The sequence below is a fragment of the Bidens hawaiensis genome, unplaced genomic scaffold (genome assembly GCF_021521415.1).
Source record: "Bidens hawaiensis isolate Kalapana, Puna unplaced genomic scaffold, B.hawaiensis_p1.1 tig00005142_1, whole genome shotgun sequence".
NCBI classification, from domain to species: Eukaryota; Viridiplantae; Streptophyta; class Magnoliopsida; order Asterales; family Asteraceae; genus Bidens; species Bidens hawaiensis.
The window spans coordinates 1,522,647-1,528,220 of NW_027491327.1; the positions used below are offsets into that span (position 1 = coordinate 1,522,647).

General features: G+C 36.5%; 1 pseudogene across 1 annotated transcript; it reads left to right on the plus strand.

Moving 5' to 3' along the window:
- Window positions 1-2,827: 2,827 nt before the first annotated feature.
- LOC143629054 (voltage-dependent chloride channel 1, chloroplastic-like) lies at window positions 2,828-5,347 on the plus strand (annotated as a pseudogene). Its single transcript, XR_013152867.1, has 4 exons — window positions 2,828-3,632; window positions 4,402-4,569; window positions 4,660-4,866; window positions 5,052-5,347. The product of XR_013152867.1 is annotated as a voltage-dependent chloride channel 1, chloroplastic-like (transcript).
- The last annotated feature ends 227 nt before the right edge of the window (window positions 5,348-5,574 follow it).

A 5,574-nucleotide genomic window follows, 5' to 3' on the forward strand; every position in this document is an offset into this window, starting at 1 on the left:
AATTTTCCAATTTTGTACTTTTTATTTAAGTAGACGTTTGTTTGAATGTTTGTTATATGGTTTATTTCGGGTTATTCGCATTATTTCAGATTATCCGAATCCATCCGAAATCAATTCGGATCGGATAGGAACATCCCTAATTCGGATTTGATTGGATTTCGAATAGGATCCTAAAAATTTCAAATCCGAACAATTCGAACCGAATAAACCGTTCTGATCCGATGAACACCCCTACACTCAATAGTATTTTACATCTAAAACTCCTTTCATTTTTCTTGAATAACGAATTTCATTTTGTAAAACTTAAACCCAAAACCTTCTAAGCTCTCCCATCTCCATGCATTTAAAGGTTTTTGCCTTAAATCTCCTTAAATCTCCCATCTCCATCAATACTACCAACACCGCAACCATGATACTTTATTTTATCTAATAACCTTACGAATACTTATTTTTAATTCAAGTTTTTAATCGAGCATCAAATTTGTACTATATTACATTCTAAAAAGGTGAATATCAAACAAGGGGCAAGCCTCACCTCCCAAGAAATAAAAGTTTTAGGTCGGGCAATAGGGGTTTTTCATATATTGTGGGTTTTCTCCTAAGAATGGTATTCCAATTGAAACTTGTGTGGCATATCGATGTAGAGATGTGCTAGCCTAGCCCTCCATAATTCCATAATCGGCGAAAGGAGGTGATCGTGTGCGGCTGTGGGCCAGTGACCCGTAACTACAGTGTTGTAGAACTCGTTGGGCGCTAATCGAACATCAGAGTTGGGAATTAGGGATCAGATTGAAATGAATATATAGTTTTTGAAATATACAAAGATTTAAAATTTTCAACTTTGACAAAGAATAGCGATTAATCGAAACCTATGTAAGATTTTTACAATCAATGTCCGTAAGTGATCCAAATGACCGTTCAAAAATAACAATGGAAATAAAGTCCTAAGTGTAGTGTGTGCATCTAACCTTGTACATCCTTTTCAAACTCTACACACATAATATAATATTCATTCCGGAAACTTCATCAGCAATCGATATCTCCGTCTCATATCTTTCTTTCTTTCTTTCTTTCTTTCTTTCAGTTTTGAGAATAATAATAATTTGACAGAAGTATAAGTATGAATCCGAACACGGATAAGTTGGTTCGAAGAACAACAATGGTGTGGTGGCCACAGCTGTTGCCGGTTACTTCCTTCTAACCGCTGATTACGGCCCTCAACCTAATGTTCTTGATCCAGTAACATTTCTATTCCGTTAATTTAGGGTTTATATTGTCGCTGATTCTAGTTCTCGATTACTTTAGTCTAATTAGTGATATATTGTTGTTGTTGTGATGATATGCTGATTTACTTTTACTTGGATTTTGAGACTGTTCGTTAAGCTTTTATCGGGCACGCGAGCGGTTTACGAACAATTAACTGAATGAATTTTCTTGCCCGTGTCTGTTCATTAAGGAAATGAACTTGTTCGTGAACGAACAACAAACAATGCTTTGTTTGATTTAGCAAGCCGGCAATGGTCGGTGTCAACGGTTTGATCTGGCTACCAAGTTCGTGTTGGTGTTTTTTCAGTTAATAATTTTTAGTTAAACCTTTATGATAAGATTACAAAAGTCATTAAAAATTGTAAGTTTTTAATGAACAAACATAAATGGACGTAAACGAACACATTACTGAACGTTCATGAACATGGCTTCTGTTCGTGTTTGTTCATTTAGTTTATCGAGCAAAATTCCTTGTTCATGTTCGTTCATTTATTAAACGAATGAACATAAACGAACAATTCGCTTTGGTTCATTTACAGCCCTATGGATACTGTTTGGCTAATTCAGACTAACATGATTCATCTCTCAAGTTTACCAATTTTGTTAGCTATTTTCATCTAAGCAGTTAATGAGGAAAAATGTCGGATATCGGTCAAGGACCGATATCTGAGATATCGGTTATGGCAGTGAGATATCGGTAGGGCATTGATAATTTTAATATCATGTAAAATTCATATATATATAATATTTTAACACTTATAATTCAATATAGTCTCCTACCATTAACAAATTAACCTTTTGCAAATTACAAAACACTAACAATCGTGGCAAGTAAGAATTGATTAAGACGTCTAAACACTAACAGTAACATTGGACACTAAAAGTTGATAATTAAGACTTAAAACACTGATATCGGGAATATCGGTCAAAAGTCAGTCCAATATCGGTCAATATCGCTGATATTATCGGCACCGATATTCCGACCGATATTTTGGCTGATATTTCGCCAAGGGACCGATAACCGATGATATATCGGCATATCGACTGCATAGATTTTCTTTGTTATGTTGCCTGGTAGTTTAGAAATTTGGTTGGCTGGACTGTTGTTTATTAATGAGAAACAAGACGGTGATTAAGAGTTTGTTTCCGTTACTTAAAGTGGTGTGCATCATAGTTTCCACTTCTTGAATTGAATCCAAGAATCATAGTAAATAGTTGATCAAATTGTGATTTAAATGCTTTTGTGAAACTGTGTTATCGCATTTGGTCATGAGCCTGAGTGTAGAGTTTAGACTACAAATTGAACATTTGCATACAATACACTTGTTATGTTTTGGTAGTTTCTTATACAACAATTTGACGTGTTATAATAGATCAAGAGTGCCATACAATCTGGGGAAGAATCGGTCAAGAAATTCCTCTTTTTGTTCTAAAAAGTGTTTTAATAAAAAAATAAATTACCAAAAAACTTCATGGTTTCAACTTGAAAGTAATAACCTTGATATATATTATTTTAAAAGCAAAAGGAATTATAAAAAAATATTGTATTGTCTTTATCCACAAAATATTCCCAAAAAATAAATAAATAATAAAATATTCAGAAAAACCTCCTTCACATAACTGTTTTTAACCAACATCCATCCATCCATCACTCAAAACCTTTGCAGTCTTCACTTCTATGAACCTCCTCTCACAATGTCCTGTTTCCTTAACATCCTTCCATGGCTATCCTCAAATCTTCACTTCACATCAAACCATCTTCTCATTCACAGCTTCCCTCTGTCACACCCTTCAAATTCCCATCAAAACCCTCCAAAATCCACTGTTCTCAAAACACCAATCCACCATCTCCACAACCAACCCTTAACTTAATCTCAATCCTCCGAATAATACCCGACTGGGCCGATGCAATCAAAGAAAGCAGCATGAAACAAACCAAGTCACTTTACAAACACCAAGACTGGGTCGAACACCGAAGCTCGTTGAGGCATATTAGACATCTGCTAACGAGTTTGAGCTCGAGGGTGATTCTGTCGTTGGTGCCTCCGGTTATTGCTTTTACGACTGTGGCGGTGGTGGTGGCGAGTTATAATACTGCCGTGTTTTGGGAATTGTTACCGGAGTTTTTCCCGACTTTGAGGGCTTCGTCGTTGCCGTACCAGCTGACCGCTCCTGCGTTGGCGTTGTTGTTGGTTTTTAGAACGGAAGCTTCGTACTCGAGGTTTGAGGAGGGGAGGAAAGCGTGGACTAAGGTTATTTCGGGGACGAATGATTTTGCTAGGCAGGTGATTGTTAGTGTGGAGACGGATTCGGTGCTGAAAATGGCGCTTTTGCGGTATATATTGGCTTTCCCGGTTGCTCTTAAGGTTTGTAATTTCTAAATTAATGAACTGAATGTTGGTTGAAACGTTCGGTGGGAAGTTCGTCAATAACTAAATTGGTATACACGACTTGCTGACAAATAGTCAGCGTTTATTGTATTAAGAAACTATCTCAGAACTTAATTACAATAATTAAACCCTACATGGTTTATATAGACCAAACCCAAACATGTTTGTATCTGTTTTAGAACGGTGGCTTTCTTGTGTTTTTTAGGTCACCGTACTCCCCAAATTGGAAAGTCCCGTTGCCCCACTCTGGACAGACTATGTTCGTATTTAACTAGGGTTCCTAAACAATAGGTAAATTTATAATTAAATAAACCTAACATCCTAAATCGACACGCGTTAGGAAGTATTAAATTCCTATCCTCTTTTAGCTTGTGCCGTGCACTCCAAAGCGATAATTAGAAATTGGCAATCGTTCGTTTATAGTCATTTGTTTAATAAACGTACGAAAATGAGCAATTTTTTTTTTGAAATTAGGGTGTTCGCTCAGTTCTTTTTTCACTTTTTTTTTCTTTTGGGTTGGGGGGGGGGGGGGGTAAGTTGACCAAAAGAATTCATGTATGAACCAGCAGAGCGTTATGTTAGACCTGAAAAGCCAAACTTTGGTTTTGCTTGATGTCTTAATGATATGAAATAACAGTTACTGTATAGTTACTGATGTTTCTGAATGAAAATTTGAAGACTTAACTTTATGGTTTTAACAACTTTTGGTTTAGAGAAAGTTGTTGACATTTTGAGTCAACTGCAGTGCCATTTGGTTCATGGATCCGATACCAGGAAAGACCTTAAGAATCTGCTTGAAGATGATGACCTGGCAGTAGTTCTCAGTTCAAACCACCGTCCACGCTGCATTATTCAGTTCATCTCTCAAAGTCTTCAGTTGTTAAATTTGGAGCCATCAAAGCGAACAACACTCGTAAGTTTCCCATTTACTTTGACCTCAAAAGTCAAGCCTTTTTATAAGTAGTGAATATATGGGATGTGATATTGTGTTGATTACATTCAGGAATCAAAAGTTACTTGCTTCCATGAAGGTATTGGTGTCTGTGAACAAATTACAAGTATACCCATCCCGGTTTCTTACACTCGTTTGACTTCAAGATTTCTTGTTTTATGGCACCTTACGCTCCCGGTAATTCTCTGGGACGAGTGCCACTGGATCGTGGTCCCCGCTACTTTCATCAGCGCTGCATCTCTATTCTGCATCGAAGAGGTATCTTAAAACAACCCGAGTGCAGTTTGACTTTTAAGGTCAAACCCACCAGTTTTTAAACATAATTTTTGCTATAAATATGAATTTTTTCTAGTAATTTTGATAAAAGGATTAATCTTTTTAACATCCTAATATCTATCAGGCTTTCAAAAATCAGAGTTTGACCTCATATTCGTTGATTGTAGGTGGGTGTTTTAATTGAAGAGCCGTTTCCCATGCTTGCGTTAGACGAGTTATGCAAATTGGTTTATGACAATGTGCAAGAAGTATTGACAAGTGAGAAAAGGATTAAGGAATTACTTGATGCAAAAGTGGAGGATCATGCTTCAAGAAAACGGGCCATCAAACGGGCACCCGACTTCAGGAGGTGGCCAAACTACTTGGCCTAACATAAACTTCTGATGATTATATTCAAGAAATGACTTCTGTAGTAACCTGTATATATCTGTTTATAGAAGAAATGTTTCAACAAGTTGGCAAATAAATACATATACTCTTTGATTTTCTATTCTTTACACTTTCATGCAGAAGTTTGTAATATACTCTAGGTAACAAAAAAGAGAATATTTTATTATTGGGCTGATGTTATTCCACGACATCGTAACGAAAATGAACACTTTCAACTCGCTCACCTCAGAGTCTTGAGGGAGCCATCTCACGTTGCACCATTATGGTCAGTAGATGGTGGTTGCTTAACCAGAGATCTGC